At 30.7% G+C, this 22,050-nt stretch overlaps 1 protein-coding gene across 2 annotated transcripts in view; it reads right to left on the reverse strand.

The window, feature by feature from the left end:
* Positions 1-22,050, reverse strand: part of LOC129984030 (uncharacterized) — a 127,899-nt gene that overhangs the window by 44,747 nt on the left and 61,102 nt on the right. The window contains exon 1 of one of the 2 annotated variants that reach the window (XM_056093783.1): positions 12,935-13,079. The exons of the other annotated variant lie outside the window; for it this stretch is intronic. The gene's annotated coding sequence lies outside the window, so the exon portion shown is untranslated. Of the gene's footprint in view, positions 1-12,934; positions 13,080-22,050 lie in introns of those variants that run through there. 2 annotated transcript variants of the gene reach the window in all.

The following is a 22,050-nucleotide window of genomic DNA, read 5'->3' on the forward strand; positions in this document are numbered from 1 at the left end:
AAAATGCTTTAAGCTAGATGGTTGAAATTTGGTATACAGACTAAACACTTAATTTACAGATTTCTATCGAATTTTGAGCAAAATCTGCTCTGAGAAAATCCGCCTGTCTGGCTGTGCGAATATATGTTTACACGACAGTTAAAAAACGAAAGAAGTTAGATAGATAAAATTCAGTGCACAGATTTAACATCTATACTGTAGACACCTGCCAAATATTGAGCCAAATCCAACAACAGGTTGACTGTCTGTCGGTCTGCAATTTTAGAAATATGCAAACCGATAATTCAAATTCGCAATGACTTAAATATATCAAATTTGGTGTAGAATTTTGTGACAAGAAGTGCTGTTGTGCGTTAATTTTTGTTTCAATCGGTTGGGAAAAACGTGTCTAAAACACAAATTGGTTTTTGGCTACTATGTAACACATGCCGGGGATTAATCGCCGAATAACTCGCCAAGAATGACACGATCGATTCTGTAAAAATGCTAACTTCATGCCAGTGGCTAATATTTTCTATTATATGCCAAATCCATGTAAAGGGTTCTCTGTCATAACAAGTTCATTACAGTGTATGCGAGAAAGTTATGTTTTTTTATTAATCATACATCTGGCGCAGTATAGCCTATTCTGGCTCTTGTGCCAATAAAACAAACAACCAACCAACCAGCGAGAAAGTTATGGGGAGACAATTCCCGGTACTTTTCCGTTAGCTGGGTGCAAATATCGCCAATTGTGAACCAAACGCGAATTTGGCGGAATTCTATATTATTTGGCGATTTTTCGCTTGCGCCCGGCTAACAAATTGTGAACCAAATGCGAATTTGGCGTAAGAAATTTGGCTGAATTCTACATTATTTGGTGATTTTTCGCTTGCTCCCGGCTAACGGAAAAGTACCCGATTCTCGCTGGTTTTGTTGGTGTCTTATCGATACTATTTTTCACCCAATCAATTATCTAAATCAATCAAACATTAACGGAAAAACAGTGACAATGATATGCTCGAAACTTTCACGTACCTTCCCTAGTAAAGGTGCAAAAAATTCCCTTTCCGTGCATAAAAATTGTGAACCTTGAACAAAGCCGCGAATGTTCAAACGTTTTTTTTTCTTGCCTGTGCACTGTGTTTGGCAGTATAGTAATGAAAACCGAATATATAGTTTTAACATCTTTTTCTCGATAGCTTGAGGCCAAAATTTGAAGAGGAACTACGATTTTAGTAACAGGAGTGCATACCAAATTTCATTTATCTAAGTTCTTTCATTTTTGAATTATCGCGTTTAGATGCTGCGAAAGTATAGACCTACAAACGATCAATTCCTTGTCGGATTTACTTCAAAATTTGATAAGGATTTATACTTTAGATGCTAAACTGTGTACCAAATTTTATTCATGTAGCTCCCTGCACTTTGTAGTTATCACGTTTATTTGCACTCAAACACACAGACGAATTTTCTTCGAATGGATTTCGCTCACGATTTGATTGAAATCTACACATTTGATGTAAATAACTACATACAAAATTTCATTCATCTGTATCAAAGCGGTTTTGGATAAAGTGAAAAATAATGTACACCCGAGTTTGTCGCCAATATTGCAACCCATCGGAACGCTCTTCTAGCAACCCTAATGCTGTTTTGTTTACTATTTTTTGCAATGGTTGAGTTGTACATAAACTACAATTGCATCATGAAAAATGTTAAATTAAAAATATTAAAAAATATCGATTAAAGATTTTAATTTTGTTCTTTATTATAATTAAAAGTTTATTAAATAAAGAAAGTTAAGCTTATAATTAAAAGTTATTTTCTTCTTTCTTTTTTTTAATGTGAATACGTACAGAAAATATTTATTCTTTTGCAATTTTTAATTGTCAGTATGTGCTTTAAAAAATCGTCTGCATTCTCATTTTAAAAGACAGCTGCAATGGAATTCTTCGCAGTTCTCGTATTTCTTTTGATGCTCTAACGGTTGGTTCCCTTCATAATTTGTTATGTCGGGAGTATTTCGAACCTGTAGAATGGATGAAGGGTGAGTTAAATATGTATATATATATATTTTTTTACGAGTTGATGAAGTTAGGAAAGGATGTTTGTTTGAAATTTTGTATTGAGAATGGTTTGATATCGAACCGGCAGAAGGTGAATTGGAATATATTTTTTTACGAGTGGATGAAGTTAGGGAAAGGATGTTTGTTTGAAATTTTGTATGGAGAATGTTCCGATTGCTTCTTTCTCCGTTCTTTCTTTTATTTTGGTTATGTGCTGTTTCTGTTATCCACACAATCCTTATGTCCAATGTGCTAGCGAAGCTACTAGGTTCCCTCTCCCACTGCTAGCGAAGGCGTAGGATGTTTTTTTAAGTTAAAAAATTCTGCCTCAATGGTTATCAGTAAAAAGCCCTAATTATATGGCGGGAAATGGTAACCGTAACTGTTCCGCGGATGTATTTGTTTATTATGTCCGCCATTTTTATTGGCGACATGGCATTGTTGGCGCAGCAGGAGCACACTATAATTCACTTTTACCGCGGTTTTGAGTAATCGTGTTCACAGACAGTCAGAGTGACAGATAGACATAATTAGAATAATGTGATTTTTGGAACAAGAAGATTCGTCATAATCCCGAATCCGAACTTTTTGAGGATTATAATATTTTTTCTTGTATACTTCGTCTTCAAGAAATAAGCAACTTAACTATTTATTCTTCGAATTTCTGGCATAATGTAACAAGAATTATGAGTAGATTCTGTAGTGTCATGAGGATCAAATAAGAAAACTGAATGACATCCCAACGCCCAAATGAGCCTACAATTCGACCCAAATTTACAATTCTGGTGTAAAGATCTTATGTTAAAATTCGTCTATATAGCTAATTGCGTTTGTTTGATTGTTTGAATGAGGGGGATTTAGGGATTTTTAGATACAAAGGCTGTCATCCCAGCGTTCAACAATATCTTCAATCAATAAATGTCAAAAAATTTCAAGTGTTGAAGGAAAATATGGAGAGAGAGTTTATCTGCAAATGCTTTGCTCGTGAGTTGTTTGAAATTACAGCTTGAAAGAGAGTTGAGGCCCAACTTCGACCACAGGCAACGTCTTACGCTTGAGTATTTTCGGCAGTGCAGTAAGATATGATCCAAATTATTCAAAGAGTGGCATGTTTCGCAATTTGGTTGATTCGACAGGTTAAAACGATGTAGAAGGCCAGGTGTAATGAGTGTTTTGGTAGATATTCTAGCGCAAATGATGTCTTCTCTTCTATTTCTTGTCCATTTAGCAATATTTTTTATGTCTGGAATTTCACCAAGAATTTCATAATATTTGCTCTGTCTATAGCTGTCTGTTGTTTTTCTTTTTGAGATTTGTTTGATGCGTGAGATGATGTCTTCCGATGCGATCCATTCAATGCATGGGCTGATTTCTGTAACTGATTTGGCGATCAAGTCCGCTTTTTCATTCCATAAAATTGTCGAATGCCCTGGGATCCATAGAAAAGTAATATGTTGGTTAATCTGAGATTTTTCCACAATTTTATGAATAATGGATGGGGATTTATATGAAAATTTTTGAAGTGCTGTAAGAACTGAAAGACTATCTGTAAGAAGAAGTAAATGTTTCTCAGGAACGGAAGCTAATTGCGTTTTTTAGTCAACATGTTTGAATACTCTCGAACAGATGCATCGAAAAGAAATCAATTCGGTGAAGGATATTTGCCAAATTTTATATACAACTACAATACAACAAATGCGTACCAATGCTGCATAGAAGTAGACACCTCAACATGTTACTAATTCCAAGATCTTGTTGCAATTGATGCGGATATGTATAGAAAAGAGAGAAACCTATATACCCCCCTCCCCCTACCTTGTTGCACAATACCATTTTTTACAAAAGTTTAAAAATCAGTATAAATGATATTTAAGTAAAATGAAAGAAATTCATTTTTTATAAACTTACGGACACATTAGGAAAAATACAAAATATGTAGACAACTACTCACTTCTCCTTTCCAATATTTTATTGAATAAAGGAATTGTAGTTTTATTGGTTCAGTAACAAGCGTGACAAAATCAGCGACACTCATTTTTCTTTCTAGAAACTAAACCCATGAAATATCGGTTACTAGTTTACAAACACTACAGTTTGAAATGTTTAGTATGACAAACAGGCTTTCCGTAACCATGGAAACAGGATAAAACAGGGTTTCCCTCTCATTTCGCCCCGCCTGCATGCAAATAGTATGCTGCTGAACATAATGCAAGAAATACGATTTCTTTCCAAGAAATGTCCCGAAGGGAAAAAATAAGGTTAATAAGAGCTTGGAGGTTCTTAGAATTCAAAGCACATGGAGATTTTTTTTTTAAGAACTGTTTCGTGCTTGCGAATGTGTGTGACCTAGTGATGTACTCGGGTATTTAACCAGGCCACAAATATCTTGGGAATCGTAAAAACATGGAGAAATGATGAATAGAATTAGTTCATTACAAGGGCACTAATGGTTTTAAAAAGTTGGCTCTTTCTTTTAAACTTAAGTTTTTATTTTATTTTTAATTAGTAACATTTTTCGAAAGAAGTTAACAAATAAATAATAAAGAAGAATAGATCATATAGTGAAAAACATCATAGCATGAAAATACTTTAAATTTGTCTGTGTGTCATTTTTTTTAAATTGGCTCTGTTATATAACTGCGAAAAGACGCACAACTTTTTTAACGCCGTCGCAATGCGCGCGAGTATAAATCCAGTAACTAAAACAATAACAAGTTTTATTATAAAACATAATTATTGATATTATTAAAAATCATTAAAATTAGAGAAAAAAACTGTACGAAAATGATATTGTTATCGGAGAAGTGCTAATTTTTTTAAATAGTGAAACTGGTTTTATCCGAAGTTACTAAGGGGCATCTAGACTTAAGTCTAATTTTAAGAAACTCCTCAATCATGTTTTATTAATCCATCATCACACACACTGCGTCTTTTTGATCCATCCTTTCTCATTTGTTTAGGCATTCCAGGAATTTATGTAAGATTACACCTGTTACTTCCTATACTTCAAATCACGTCCGGGTCACCAATTTAGTGGTTTGCGATGCGCGAGGATAGAACCTGGGATCTTGTAGTTCGCAGTCCAGTAACATGACCAGAGTACAAAAGCAATTGCTCGGGTAGCGTAGTTGTTAACTGGCTTATATACTATTCACCACACCTTCATATGGGAGCTAGATGAAGATTAGAACAACAGAAAACCATGAAATAATGCATTACAGGAGGTTTGGGATCGAATAGTGCCTCCATGTGCTAACGTTTCAGATTCTTTTAATGTTATGGGTATGACGGCGAGAAGCACAAATTCAGAAATCTTTTCGGTAAGTCTTCCTACTGATAGTGAAAATGATGATAACTCAAATTTGTGATATAGTCATGAAATTTTGGAAACTGATGATGATACAAAATCGGAACAAAACACAGATTCTAAATACTCTTGAAAATCAAATCGAGTCCTTTCCTCTCGTGAAAAAAATAGCAAATCCTTATATAAAATATCTTCTTTCATTATATGAATAAATTTTCTGGAAATTTATTATAAGTATTCATTTTGTTTATTCATTTTGTTCTGAATGAGGAATAATGAAAGTATTTTTTGAGTATGTACAGGGTGGTTATAATTATAATGCAAGTGCTTGAAGGATTGTAAAAGAAAAACTACTTGGAGTATGTTGAAGAAATGTGGTATATGTTATATTTACAACATGGGGAAATGAATTACACAATAAAATAAATTAGTTCAACTTTTTGTCATAGGTGTCGCTTTTTAATGACAGTATTTTATGCATTGTAATTATAACATTTTTCTTTGTTAAAATATGAAATGCGTAATGTATTACAATATTTGTTCAATATATGCATTACAATATTTGTTCAATACGGGATCCTTCCAGTCCTATCAAATGCTGTAGACGCAAGACAACGTGATCCACAGTAGCACCGAATGTTTCCTGCTGAATTTCTAGGATATGTCTGGTAATACTGCTTTTTAAAGCAACAACAGAGTTAGATTTGACCTTGTAGACGCGATCTTTCAAATATCACCACAGCCAGAAATCGCAAGGATTCAAATCAGGTGAATGAGGTGGCCACACATTTTGGAAACATCTGCTAACTATACGATCCTCACTAAAAGTTCGGTGAAGCAGTTGTGTAATACAATGAACAATGTGGGGTGGTGTTCCATCTTGCATGAATATTGTTGAATCGGGACAGTTTCTGTCTTGCAAAGCAGGAATCACATTACTTTCTAAAATTTGAGCTTAACTAGTGCCTGTTACGGTGCAGCAAACTAGCCCTGTTGGTGTAAGATTTTCGAAAAAAAAAATGGACCGATAATTAAGTCAGCAGTCATACCACACCAAACTGTAACAAACATTGAGTGCAAGGGTTTTCCCAAAATAATATGTGATTGGATGAGCACAAATATCCTACAGTTATGGGTGTTGACTTGTCCGGATAAAGTAAAATGCGCTTCATCGGTCCACAAAATCTTTTGCATCCATGATTTGCCTTCATTAATTTTGGCAAAAATGAAGTTAGCAAAATCAGTTCTTTGTTGTGGATCGCCTGGTTGCAAGTACTGCAAAATTTTAATTTTATACGGATAGAGTCTTAAAATGTAGCGCAAGATTTTGAGTACGGTCGCCCAGGGTTTTGATAAAGTCCTTGCTACACTTCTAGCGTTTACAGGTCGCTGATCCACTAACCCTGAATCCATTGCTTTTCCAATCTCTTCCACAACTTCCTGACTCATAGATCTTCTTCCTCTATTTCCAAGGAGCACTCCGAGTTCTCCTGTAGCTTCAAATTTATTAATAATTTTCTTTAAGTCATTCAGACATCGGTCCTTATCTCAAATCTTTTAGACGGCGATATTCTTTTGGTAATAACATTTTACTAACAAAGCACTTTCTACCTTTGACAAAGTCATGACTATAACTTAAAGATACATGAATTTTATCATCATAATGATTTTAAAATTGAAGTGGTATTCATTTTGACATAGTACAGAGTAAAAACAACGTTTTAATAATCTGCAACGTCATCTATTGCAAAAAAAAAAAAAAAAAAAAAAAAAAAAAAAAATTAACTAAATTCTTTTTATTGTGTAATTCATTTCCCCATGTTGTAAATATAATATGTACCAAATTTCTTCAACTTACTCCAAGTAGTTATTCTTTTACAGTCCTTCAAACACTTACACTTTAATTATAACCACCCTGTATATATGAATGAAAGAAAAATTGGGAATTTTTAAAGCTGTATGTTTAAGTTTCTTTTTACCAAAAATTTTCAAATGTAAACTATTTATAAAATATAGATTTTTTTAATTCTTCCAATATTTTTTTACAGGGGAAAAAACTACTTACGTTAAAAATAATAAGTTTTATTGGAATAGAATTGAGAAAAAGGAAATGAATACAGAAAAGGTATAAAAAAAGAGGGCTAAATTTAGTTTCTGTCTCTCTTCTTAAAAATAGCATTTGTATCTTAAATAACAACCTATTTTCATGGAAAAACATTTATGTATTCTGCCCATATTTTATTTTTATGCAAATAGCCAATAAGATAAGGGGAAAGTGCCTGAAGATTTCGGGTTAAAATGACTCAGCGCGTGTGCTAATGTTCTAAAAATGGGTGCGTCTCCTGATAGACGAAATTATGTGAAATATTATTATTTAAATGAATGTGTACTTTATTCTTTAATTAGGCAGCAAATGCCTTGCATTAGTTTGGCGAATTATAATATAGATCTTTGGTGTGATTCTAATATTTTTACTGAATCTTTCGTTTCTGAATATTGTGTCGAATTTTATTGATTAAAATCATAGCGCTTATGAGTTATTGTATTTATATTCAGGCAAAAAATAGACCGACAGAATTATCAACCCCTTGTCATGTTTTATTTAAAATTTGATTAGAATCTATATTTTAGGTCCCTGTGTATCAAATTTAATCTATCTTGTTCATAAAGTTTTGTAGTTATTGAACTCATTTGCACAAGAACAATAAGAATGACAGGTTTCTTCTGAATAGATTTAGTTCAAAAGTTGATAGATATCTACAAATTTCATCCTTAGTCATATATTAAATTTCATCAATCCAGCTCACATTTTTGAGACGTTCACAGACAGACAAAATTTCAAAAGTGTATTTTTTGGACCTGGTGAGGTTAGAAACGCTTAGATTCGTCAAACTCGAGTTCGAATTTTTTTGGCCATTACAATATTTTTCCATACTTCATATACGAAGTAAAGTAAAATTTAAACTAAAGATTAAATCTAGCTATCTCTTTTTTTTTCTTGCTTAACGATCATATACAAAAGAAAATGTTTAATTTAAAAAATTATTATTAACCTCAAATTTCAAAAAGCAATTTATATTTTGGTTCTTTACGTATCGTCTGACGTTTTCACATAAAAACCAGGAAAATAAAAAATATGAAATTTATGAAAATATGAAAAATATGAAAATAATAAAAATGAAATTTTTTTTTCACATAAAAAAAAAATTTCATTTGTTAAAATAGCTCTTGAAATTAATATTCTTTATTCTAATGTTGGAAGAAATTTGTGCTGCTCCCTCAATGGCACCATCCCCAGATTTAATTTCTATGAATTTATACTTTCTAATTTTAAGTACCCTTGGTTCCACCCAATTCTCCCTAAAAATCCTTCAACTGAGATTTCTGCCACAATGAATTATTTTTTTAAAAAAAATCTAGAGAAGCATTGCGTGCGACCTTACATATAAATTGTCTTCCTTCCAAATAACTGCAGAGTTCCGTGCTTAAAACTATGAACTTCTTTCGTTTGCATGTGCTAAAAATTTTTCCCAAGTCATTAAGGATTCTCTTCAAACTGTTATTATAACAATATCTCACAATTAATTCAAAATTTAACAATTATAAACTTGATTTCAAACAAAATTCTACTTGATAAGTTCACATACAATTATCAACTAATTTGTAATTCAGGTATGAGAATATAATTAAATATTCATTCTCTGTCTCTAACAAACTCGTCAATAGAATCTTCATGTCTTGATAAAAGAAAAAAAAAAAGAAAGAAAGAATGAATAAAATAATAGTAATAGCAATAACAAGGATTTGAATTTCACTTTAACAATGAAATAAGAAGTTATAAATTGTGCTTAAAATATTTTTTTGAAAAAGAAAAAAAAAATTATATTACAAAAAATAGGTATTATTGGAAATATAATTTATTCATTATAAAGATGATGTAAAAATCATTTAATGCTATAATATTTTTGAAAAAAGTATGAAAAATGACAAAATTTCGTTTACTTTTTTTATTAATTAAGATTTTAACTAAGATTTTAAAAAAAATTGCTCCGAAGTGCATGTCTTCTGTTCGTCTATCTGCGAATTCTATTTCTAGACTCCGAAATATTTTTTACGCCCGAAAATTAAACAAATTCACTCACTCAAGAAATTAGAGGTATAGTGATAAGGCGGGGAAAAGACACAGACTTTTGATTAATTTAGGATTGACACGACAGGCAGCTAAATCTACCCATAATAGATATTTCTATTAACAATAAAAAATAATATGTGTGCAATTACATTGGAGCGCTACAGGAATAGTTTGTACTTAATAAACCTTACTTACTCTTAAGGATTTCCGCAACAATACATTTTTAAATTTGAAATTTTGATAATCATGTAAACTACTACTATTTTAGAATGCCATTCTGCTCATAGTGCTATGCGACTCCTTAATTTTTGTCATTTCGTATAAAATGTGTGCATTTATTTTGAAAAGAAAGTGATTAAGCTTCTCTTAATCCAGTAACATGCTTGCTGAATCAAAAAATCGTTTGTAAACAAAAAAATATAAGAACGGAAAGAAGATTAACTAAATTCTGATATTTTATATGTTCTGCAGAATCTATTACATGATTTACTTAACATATCAGAGGATTATTGAATAAATGTTTTTCTGACTTAATAATAAAATAAATTTAGCTTAATACAATAAGAAAATTAAACGTAAAGGCAAATGAGCAAAAACAAACGAGCTTTAAAAAAATCCATTATTGTCCATTCCGAAGTTAAATTCTATCTGTAATGATCAAAATAATCAAAAAGTTTACTATAAACTCCTCATATTGGCACAATCTTAACATCGGAAAATACGTCGAATTTTCATATTTTGATCATCAATAATAGAAAAAAAGCGAGTTTGAAATATTAAAAGTAATAAAGACATAGATTTCAATTTCACCTCAACAATGAAATATATTATCACAAAATGTACTTAAAATATTTTTTGAAAAAATGATTGAAAAAGAAAATATATATAAGGCAAAAAAAGTTGGTGCAATATATGAAATAATTTCTTGAATTTTAAAGATGTAAAAATAATTATTGTGCTGAAATATTTTCAGGAGTATTGGTGAAAAAAATATCAAAACTTCGCCTAACTTTTTAGTAATTAAAATCTAATTTAAATTTCAAAAAAAAAAAATTCTATTAGCAAGTAAAATGTTTTCAAATTCCTTTCGATCCTTAGACAAATATAATGAAATTTTATATAATGAATCAGTCACAGATAATATTTTTATTGTTGTCGCATAATGCAGACATTTATTTCAAAATAAATAATTACAAGATTAAAAATATAAAAATAAAATACAAACATGTTTGTTTCAAGATTTAAAATATATTTATAAGTTTTGAGGTTTTTAGACAAATGCCATTACATTGCTTAGCTGTCAAGAACTAAAAACTTATCGTCTGCGTTTGAACAAGATCGTCTGCGTTGATTCTTTAAATCCAGATTTCATTTAAAAAGATTATTTATGATGAATTTATTAAAATTCATAATTATTTCATTTTATGATTCATTAAAAATTTATCGTCGGATTTTTATAATTACATCGGAGTGGGTAATATTGTCTGTTTTCTTAATTAATAATGAAACTAAGATATTTATGAACTTTAAAATGGTGTAAATATAACTATTAATTAGAAAATTTTTAGACACTTTTTATAAAATATCCCAGACCGATTAAAATCCAATGAAAATTACTCTAGTCACCGAATTCACAGAATAATCATGATTAATAAATTCTTGTTGTTTTAAAATATCATTCCGATATAGGGAAAGGAATTACGTATCAATGCACAATACATACTAACTTATATGTACATATAGTATGTATATGCAATATTTTTCTGTTAATAATATAGAATTGCGACTATTTGACACACAGGTGACTGTATTCTGTATATAAAAAAAAGAGAGTAGAATTCACCAGGCCTATTTTTTTTAATAGATCAACTTCGTTTCTTAAATCAACTTAATCAACTTCGTTTCTTAAAAAAGTTTGATATCAGATATTTAATATTCAGTAAGAAAACAATATCATTAAAACATTCCAGGATAATCACGACAAAATCACAAAATACAGAAATGCACATAATTAGTGATGGTTGGTCACGCCCTGGATTACCCAGGAAAATTCCGAATTCTAATTTCTTTTTCTGGTATGAAAAGTCTTGAAATTCAATTAAATGTCCCGAATTATTTTGATTTTCACTCCGCTGCATATTGTTCATATTATAAAAAAGATTAAGTAGAATACTATTGGGAATGAAGAATTTGTTTAACGAATTATCTTTTCTTTGTTTCCTCTTATCTTTCTGCTTTTATTTTAATGAATTTTATAGTGAATTTTAATGTTTAGCTATTTTATTGTTCCTACTATTCTATGTTTTATCTTTCTGCTTCTATTTTAATGAATTTTAATATGTAGCTATTTTATTGTTCCTACTATTCTATGTCTTATCTTTCTGCTCTATTTTAATGAATTTTAATATTTATCTATTTTATTGTTCCTACTATTCTATGTTTTCTTTCTACTTCTATTTTAAAGAATTTTAATATTTAGCTATTTTATTGTTCCTACTATTCTATATTTTATTTTTCTGCTTCTATTTTAATGAATTTTAATATTTAGCTATTTTATTGTTCCTATTATTCTATGTTTTATCTTTCTGCTTCTATTTTAATGAATTTTAATATTTATCTATTTTATTGTTCCTACTATTCTATGTTTTATCTTTCTACTTCTATTTTAATGAATTTTAATATTTAGCTATTTTATGGTTCCTACTATTCTATATTTTATTTTTCTGCTTCTATTTTAATGAATTTTAATATTTAGCTATTTTATTGTTCCTATTATTCTATGTTTTATCTTTCTGCTTCTATTTTAATGAATTTTATAATGAATTTTAATATGTAGCTATTTTATTGTTCCTACTATTCTATGTTTTATCTTTCTACTTCTATTTTAATTAATTTTAATATTTATCTATTTTATTGTTCCTACTATTCTATGTTTTATCTTTCTGCTTCTAATAATAAATTTTAAAATTAATTTTAATATTTAATTATTTTATTGTTCCTGGATTTTTTAAATTTTGTATATACATACTTATTTTTTGGATTTTTTTTTCTACAACATTTTCCTGTTAGATAAATAATCGAGATGCGAAATTTTGGGAAAATCCGATGACTATTATGAAATGAATATGATGTTATTATATTTTATTATGTGATAATAATGAAACTGAAGAGTTGTTATTCTTGCAGACAGTTATACAATTAATCCTAAAAATTTTGTATAAATACAGTTTGCATAAATATTTTTTATTAAACTTTCTTTTATGATTATACAAATTTATTAAAATCTAGTTTCCTCAAAATATAAATTGTGAAAATTTTATCTTCAAATCAAAACAAAAAGACCAAAAACTTCTTATGTACATATTTTCTAATCCCACCCAAACAAAACACAGTTATTTCAACATGAATAAAATATTCAAATGCATAAATCGAATACAACATACTAACCTTGAATATGTCTCCCTTTCCACATAGTCGCCTAATATTCTAAACTGTTTCCTTTCCGTTATTCCGATCAGCGAAAAGAAATCTCTTTTTATTTTCACATATTTCTATCCATCCCGCCAATGGTTTTAACGTCAACACATCATTGCCTATGCGGCCGCTTTCTAATGCCTTTCGTGAGAGTTTGCCTTCTGTTGTTTTTCGCACAATGACACTTAGCCCCAAAAAGCGCGGCTGTCGCCATGGCAACGCTTTTCTCTGTTGTTCGACGCCGTCAATCAATCATAAAGCGTTGCTACGTTTGGGTCGTTACTTAGAAATTCGTATAGGTTATGATACTTTTTAAGGAAATAATTAATAGTTGCTCTTAAAATTCTTCGCCGACACACAAATGATCTATCGGTTCATTGTTCTCCCCTAATGATTGAAAGGGGATGACAATTACCAGGAATTGAAGAGGGGATTTATTATTCGTTATGACCCATTTGAATGGTATAAAATATGTAGAATTTCGATGGAGATAATATATGTGAAATAAAGAGGTCTTCCTGTTTTTCGGAAAAGGGATATTAATCGATTAATCGAGTAACTTTAATACTATCATCTCGTTTAATGGATACTAGTAAATTGGCAGATGTCACCGATTATTAGAAATACTCCCCAATTTCGAATGCTTAACCTGAACTGGAATTAGATGACAGAAATGGACCTGGATTTTCCTGATTAGCAAATAGCTTTTATTAAAAAATGTTGCATCAGTTTAAATTTTTTTTTAAGTTACTGGATCCTTTACACTCAGATGACTTTTCTCAAACATTGTAGTAGATATTATACCATTTTAATTTATCTTGGTTCCGATAGTTGAAAAAATACTTGCAAAGTTATAAAAAATTGTAGATTAGTTTTTTCAAAGAAAAAAAAATTAACTCATAAAAACATACTGTTAATTCTATTACTCAAAGGTAAACAAACTAAGGATGTAACCGTAACTGTCAGTACCAATTTTGTATCAGTTTATTACGAATCTGTAATATTGCTTTTTTTGCAACATCAGTATCATTGCTAATATAAGAAATTTATAGATGTTTTAATGGAAGCTGAATAAATGCTAAGTCAAAGAAGCTCAATATTGGTAACAAACTCAGCGACCATTGAGTGACAAAAATGAAGGTTCTAGGAAATACAAGGTTTATGGCGATATCTCCATTAAGAGTTGAGAGTTCTAGATATTTCTAGAAAACTCATTACCTGCCCGGAGCCTACAAAAGACGAAGAATTCGCACGAAGAAAAGTTCTGTCTTTCTATCTTCTGTCTTTGATCGCAGAGTGAGATAACTAGTTATTTGCGCTCAGCTGTTTTGTATTCAGGACCAGCTTCCTACCTATAAGTGATGTTCTCTGATTACGGCTCGGAAGGGTTTTTACCAACTCCTTGCTTTGTATTTTTCACGGAATAAAGCGTTTATCAGTTGCCGAGATTGTTGGTCTAGCATTTTAATTTCACTGGACAGTAACATTTGAAATGTTAATGGCTTCCAGTAAATATTGTTTGGAATTTTGACGTCAATAAATAACTTTTGAAGTATATAATTTAAAAAATACGATAATTCGTTTCACGTGCCGTACGAAATGCAATTCATTAAAATTGAATCCCACACCAATATTGAATAAAAGCACAATTCTATTATTTGCAGAACTTTTCTTGATTCAATAATATCATTATGAAATATGTTCTTAAAAGAATAACAAAAAACTTTTCTAGTTTATTCAGTAAGTCCATTAAACAGATTGCTTTCCAAGACTTCGTATTCTGATTGACAGGCTCGTTTTCCAGAAAGCATATCAATCCTGATTTCAGAAACGAAAAACATGAAAGAATAATAAAAAAAGGGGAGAATTGTTAACTTCATAAATTGATCACAGAATGGCTAAAAGAAAGGGATATGCACATAAATGCGAGAAAAAGAAAAATGGCGCAGCTTCGAGCCCAGTCGATATTGCCTTGTCTACACGAAAACATCGGAACAGTTGTATAAGCTCACATTATCTACAAAGTTTCAGAAATTATTCTTAAAAGAAAACAGTGTTTGCTATGGAAACCATGTACAGGTTTCCATTTTTCTGTAGAAATGTATCACAGAAACCTTATTATTTTTTTTCATACTGAAAAAATGTAAAACATTCTATTTTGATCTAATTTGGTACATCTTCTTCTTCATTTTCTAGATTTTAAAATTTGAGGTTTTGCTGCAAGAAGAAATTGATTCTTGGTTCTTAATTAAGAATAATTTTAATATTCATAAAATTTATAATGATGGTAAGCTATAATCATTCGAAAAATTATATGGCTTTAAAAATTATATTATTAAAACTTACAAATAATAGCATTGAGTTAAATTTCTAAATTTATTTTACTAAGTTTATTCCCACAATTCAAGTGGATCACTTAAAATTTTTGTTAATTTGAAAATTGAGAGTTCTGAATTCTTTTATATTTCCATACACATAATTCACAGAATACGAACGATTACAACTAATTATGTCTTTGTTTTACGTAATCAACTTTGGCATCATTAAAATTCTTCAAATAATATCCAAAATTGTGTTTCCCATGGAACGCTTGAAATTAGATTTTAATTAGAAATAGTTTTCAATGATTTCTTTGAAAAAAAAATTTTTTTACGTCACTTTAAAATTTAAAATACTGTCCATTCATCGTTTTGTGCAGAAATCGCAACATTTTTTTAAAATTAATGATAGGAATATTTTTAAACATTTCAGGTCATTAACCGATGTATCAAAAGGATTATTTTCTGCAATACAAAAAAGAGTTTTAATTTTAGAAATCAATCCTTTTAAATTCTTTGTATTAATTTCCAAATCGGTTACTCAGATTTCACACTATTACCATATTCACAGCGGTTTAGACCAAACACCAGTATTGCATAAAATAAACAAACGTATATGGGTAGTTAGGTTAAGAAACAATCCTATTTCCATTCATATCGAACGCAAAAGAGGAAAGCAGGTGTTGTAATTAGGTGAAGGAAATAGATGTATTACAAGGTCCATAATAAAGATGTGGATTTAAAACTGCATAATTTCATGTAGCAGAATGAAACCATTTTCGTCATAAATTTCCGGGTACATGTATAAAGGTATATTTTGGTTTGGATATAATTGCGATAATGATTTTTTTTTTCACTCTCACAATTGGAATTTCCAGAATTGTGAAAAGAATTTATTTTTAAATTTTGTTTTATATGATATTTTGGTTGATATTCCCATTCGGAGGGGGGGGGGGCACCCAATATTAGAGTGGTGAGCCTTAGTGGATATAATAATGTTTGTGCTTTCTGAACTCACAACCGATGACGTAACGTACCTCTATGAGGATGGTGCATAACTGCTCGTAATTTTGTGCCCACCATGGTGTTCAATAGTAGAGACTCAGACATTCAGTTTATTCCAGATGCCAAGGCAAGGAGGGGGTAATTGTTTGTGATTAAATGGGGGATACAACGACTGAATGCAAAACATCTTTAATTATTCATATTTTACATGTTGTTTAGACTGAGAAATATTATTTACCGTCAAATTCGTGCGAAACTTCCGTACACATTCAATTCTGCCACTCTAAAAAAAAAATTAATCTTTTGATGGGTTGTTGAAATTAAATATTCAGGATAATTTAATAATATATTTAATATTAAAATAATTTATTAATATTAGCGTATATATAATACATGCATAGAATAGTTGATCAAAATGCAATTATCTTAATTCGCTTTTCATTTTCGATAATTGATATAAAAATATTTTTTTAATGTTAATGATTCTTGGGAATAAAGAGATATATAAATTGTTTCTGTGTAAATACAAAATTGGCAAATATAATCCAGCTCTTTAAAGTGTTTATCTTTAAGATTTATTGACAATTATTGCAAAGGCAATTTTCAATAGAAATGATCTGTCAAATGATTGATAAAGGAAATGAATGATTGAAATGATGAAAAAAAGTATGCAAGGGAAATGATGAACAGCACGATTGCACCAGATAGGGAAAAGGTTAATCGGTTCTATACCATTTCCCAGCCAATTAACTGAGTGGCGACAATATATTCAGAGAAATGAATGATATTTTTCTTGCTCCATTGATTCAGTTTTGCTTGTCATTTAAATTTCTAATCTAAATGAAAAAGTTGTTTTTCTTCAAGATGAATTAATCGGATGTTTAAACTAGATAAAGAGCTAAAAGAATACAAATGGTTGTCAGTCTCTACATCAGATTGCACGCAGTCGTGGTTGCAATCTTTGCAATTTCTTTTCGTAATATTTTGCACAATGTGTCCATTGATTTTTTGCTGTCTTCATTTTTCGGACATAATATCGCTGTACTGATAATTCTGTAGACGTTGTGGACATAGTTTAAATCGCACTATTGTAGAAGATACAAATGATTGTCAATACCTCATGTCAGATTGCACGTAGTCATAATGCAAGCTTCGTTATCTCTCTCCAATGCTTCATACAATGTGTTTGTTGATTTTTGAGCAATTTTTCAAACATATCTCTGTGTTGATAATATCATTACCATTGCTGACATAATTTAATTAGCACAGTTAGTATTGCTTTTAATTTTTTCTTTTAACTTGGATTTTAAACAATTAGCACTGTGCATTTCAAACCAAGTAGGCTAGGTCAGGCTATTAAAAATTCCTATTTTTTTTTTTTTTTATCTACTAATGCCTTGTTCATATTTGTTGACTTTGTATTTATATATAAATGTCCAGTGAAATCTACAACGTAGGGCGGGGTTAAAAATATTCCTGCCCCTTTGGTTCGCGTCATTATCAGTCATTATTAGTCCACTTCATTGTTGGGATTCTGTCTTACTTGACATAAGACAGAATCCCAAAGTCTGTCTTGTGTCAGGTAACTCAGGCATTTTGCTACCATTTTGCCCCTCTAATTTAGTTACGAAAACCACCGGTACTCCAAATGTACACATTATACACATTATGGTACAAATGGAATACTAAAATATTGTATGTTCAAAATTATACACATAAAAAATCTTATATATTTCAACTATTAAAATACATTTCTAGTCAGGAATTTCACTTAACTGTGAAATTTTATAAACTTTTTAAAGGGATTTAAGCCCTTGATGAGCATCTAGCATTCGACAAATTATGTTATCAATTATTTGCAATGTATTTTCCAGGCGATCAGCTTGTTTCTAATATTATTTTGCAGTTCCATTAATTAACTAATTGAATTAAGTACCACGGTAAAAACGTTCATAGAAGCAGTCCGGTATTTACATTATAAAGCTAACATTTTAAAAATACAGATGTTAAAATTCATTAATTTACCTGTGTTATCATAAAGTTTATGATACCAAAACTAAATAGGAAGTTCACTTCGTAACTTCCCAAGAAAGTCTAAAACTTATAATTTTAATTACATTTTTCATGCTAGATTCCAACAAAATTTAATGAGAAAGCGTATCCAATTTTTATCACTTTATTTTTATGCCGATTCATGATATTATCACTTCAGTGATCAGTTATTGTTAATATTTTTTATTTGTTAATATTTGTCAGGTAAATTTTTAAAAAAATTTATCTGACATTGACTGCCTTCCTATTAGTGAATCACTATTTATTTGATGCTATTATAGTGATTTGTTTTATTTGACTATTCTTGTTGTTGTTGTTTCTAATGGCATTTGCCATGAGCAAGCCCGTAGGCGAAGTCAGCGACTTTAAGAGGAAGGTGCGTCTCTTCTTTTTAGTAGCGCCAGCAAGGGCCAAGAGTACGTCTCACCTACCCACGCATCACATTCGCTTGCACAGTCCCTTTTTATAGGTGGGAGGGGGCATATTCACAAATCTCACAGATAGAACAGAAGAACAACCGTACCCGAACTGGAACTCGAACCCAGGACACCCAGATCACGGGGAAGACTCGCTACCCCTATGCCAGGACGCCGGCTGACTGTGCTTGAAGGTTATATATAAAGAAGACTATACTACAAGGAAATAAAGGTTATCAAAAGAGAGAATTGCATGGCCTCAAATATTTTTAAATCTGAATATTATTAACAGGGTCTGAAATATCTGATCTCATATTTCACATAATATTTCTGATATTTAATAATATTTCAGATAACAGATCTGAAGTATTTTTAACACGATAACAGCTTGCCTTAACATATCTCCTAGTTACTTCAGAAAAAGGAAAGTTGTCAAACAGAAATAATATATAGGGTTCTCAGTGAACGAAAATACAAAATAATTTTTTCGGTCGAAAAAATCCTTCTAAAAGGTTATTGGTAAATGCTTTTAGGCTAATACATTGAATAAGTTGTACCTTATCAAAACTACTCACTTAAAAAAAAAAAATCATTCTCTTCCTCTCAGCAGTTCTTTATCTGAAACTCCTGCCATGATATCGCCAACTGAACAAATTTCAAAATTATGAAGTCTATCTCAAAATAGTTTTCGTTTATCTTGAAAAAGTGTCATTAATCTAGATAAAATGCGAGGTAAACACGCCTGTCATTAAGCGGATTTATGAATCTAATCTTACACTTCAAGTGTTTAAATGGAAAACCATTTTCCAGATTAAAACATTAACTTAATTTCAATCATTAAACAAAACCTCAAACGTGGCAATTCCAATAATTTAACTGATACATATTTATACAAATCAAAGGCAATCATTTTTTTAATGTTGAAACGGAAATTTTGAAAAATGATGTAGTGTACTATTAATAATAAAGAAGAACATGTGTCTGAATATGTCACCTTGTTCGTGTACATATAAACTTTGGAAGATCAAATTCTGTAAATTCAAAGAGATTTTCTTGAAATTCGATTTTTAAATTAATCAAATTATAATCAATTTAAAATCAAGCCAGATTTTGGAATTTTTACTTAACTTCTTCAAAAGTATTATTGTTCAAAAATACTTTTAATACCGTTTTAAAATTTAAAAAAATTATTTGATTAATAATAGCAACTAAATAACGCTAAATAAATGTCTTCTTAAGATTTGATAATTTTCCGAGGTTTTTTTTTTTTTTTTTTTTTTTTGCTTAATTTTCAATAACATATTTCATTGCCGCAAAGAAATTCAAACCGTTTTCATTATTTCATAAAATATTCAATTGTGTGATAAAACTCAGAAAAAAAAAAGTTGCATTTATTGTTTGTACAATTTAGAGGCGAAATCGAAAGTGAAGCTCCGATAACGGAAAACAATGCTGTTGGACTACTCGAAAAGTTATGTTTTTAATGGCACTTGATGCACAGGCATGCCTATATAAATTGGCGCTCAGGGCAAATATTAATACAGCGCCTCTCCTCTCTTTTTTTTAAATACAATCCTCACATTTCACAGATCACGAATGTTATGCCGGGGAAGATATAAATTAAATCTATATAAATATATATAAAGCATCTTTTATGTTATTTGATGTAGCTGCCAATCAATGAATGCATCTAATCGCGTCTAGCAGATAATTAAACTAATTATAAGTAAGGGGGAGTGGTTTCCATAAAATTTTCCTACATACTTTCTAATAAAGATGCCACTCCTCCTCTCCCATCGCATAAAACTGCGAATCTTGGATAAAGCCTGGAATATCTTCTTGCATGGTATAGGCGACCAATAGTTAGTAAATATATATATATATATATATATATATATATGTGGGAAAAGGCAACGACCAGCATTAATGTTTGAAATATATTTATTAAGATTAAAGTACAAAGGACAAAACATTACTACATAGAACATAAAAGATACATGAGCGTGAGCTACACGTCTTGCAGTCTCACTGCCCAACTCTCGTCTGCCAATAATGGCGGGAAAGCATCACGTGATTAATGACGTGACGCAACATGGCCAGCATGGCGCCATACAGGATACGGGATCTGTCAGCGCTTCCCACATCGGCCATCATGACAGGATAGGCGACCTCGCCTTATGGTATACAGTACAATGAAGTAAATATATAAGACAAACAGCAAATACAGGAAAATAATTTGTAAAATTGAAATATTCACAAGATAAAACAAATAAAATAGTCATACCATCCGTGACAGCATAAGTATATAGCAATACAATAGCGTGCACTGGAAATATCGAATAACTAACTAAAAATAAAAATAATATTAGTGTTGAACATATAAAAATATAAAAACACAAAATAAACAGAGAAAAAAAAATCAAAGTCTATATCGTCCAAATATACACACACAAAAAGAAGGAAAATAGTTCTCTTTCTCTTTAAGTAGTGTTCAGTGTTTTCTTTTGAAACACAATTCAAGTGATATGTTCTATATTGCTGGACCATGGTTTCATATATTCTGCACAAGTTGAAGTTTTTGATGGTCCATCGAAGAAATCACACTTTTCAACATCGTATGTGTCGTTTGCTTTAATTTTGATCACTTTATATGGTCCGAGAAATTTTTGTTTCAATTTCAGACCAGGGCCAAATTGAGTGCGCTTGATTGCGACGAGATCATTCAATTGAAATTTTTGAGCATGTTTCCTACGCAGATTGTAGGTACGGCGATTTTCTTCTTGGATTTTGAGGATTTGTTGTTTTGCATCTTTACGGAGCTCATCACGCTGTTGGAGAAATGCAGACTGGATCTCTTCGTTGACGATTTCGAGGATTTTTATATCATGCTCAGATTTCATTTTAGTTCCAAACAGAATTTCGAATGGAGTAGAATTGATACTTCGTTGAAATGTAGAATTAATAATTTGCTGAACGGAAGCAACATGGCTATACCATTTCTCAGGGTTTTCTATGGATAGCTTGGAGAGTACAGATATGATAGTAGAATTAAGTCTTTCTACCTGACCGTTTGATCTAGGAAGTCCAGCTGTAATAGCAATATGGGTGATTTGCTGCTGTTCACAATATTCTTTGAATGACGTAGATGTGAAAGCGGTACCTCTGTCCGTAATAATCCTTGAAGGATTACCGAAAACTGATCTTTGGCATTCGAGCTTATTGAGAACTTCAGCGGTGTCGGTGGACTTGGTCGGGTAAAGCCACACAAACTTCGTAAAGGAATCGATGATCGCCAGAA

This window comes from Argiope bruennichi, chromosome 9 (genome assembly GCF_947563725.1).
Source record: "Argiope bruennichi chromosome 9, qqArgBrue1.1, whole genome shotgun sequence".
Taxonomy (NCBI): Eukaryota; Metazoa; Arthropoda; class Arachnida; order Araneae; family Araneidae; genus Argiope; species Argiope bruennichi.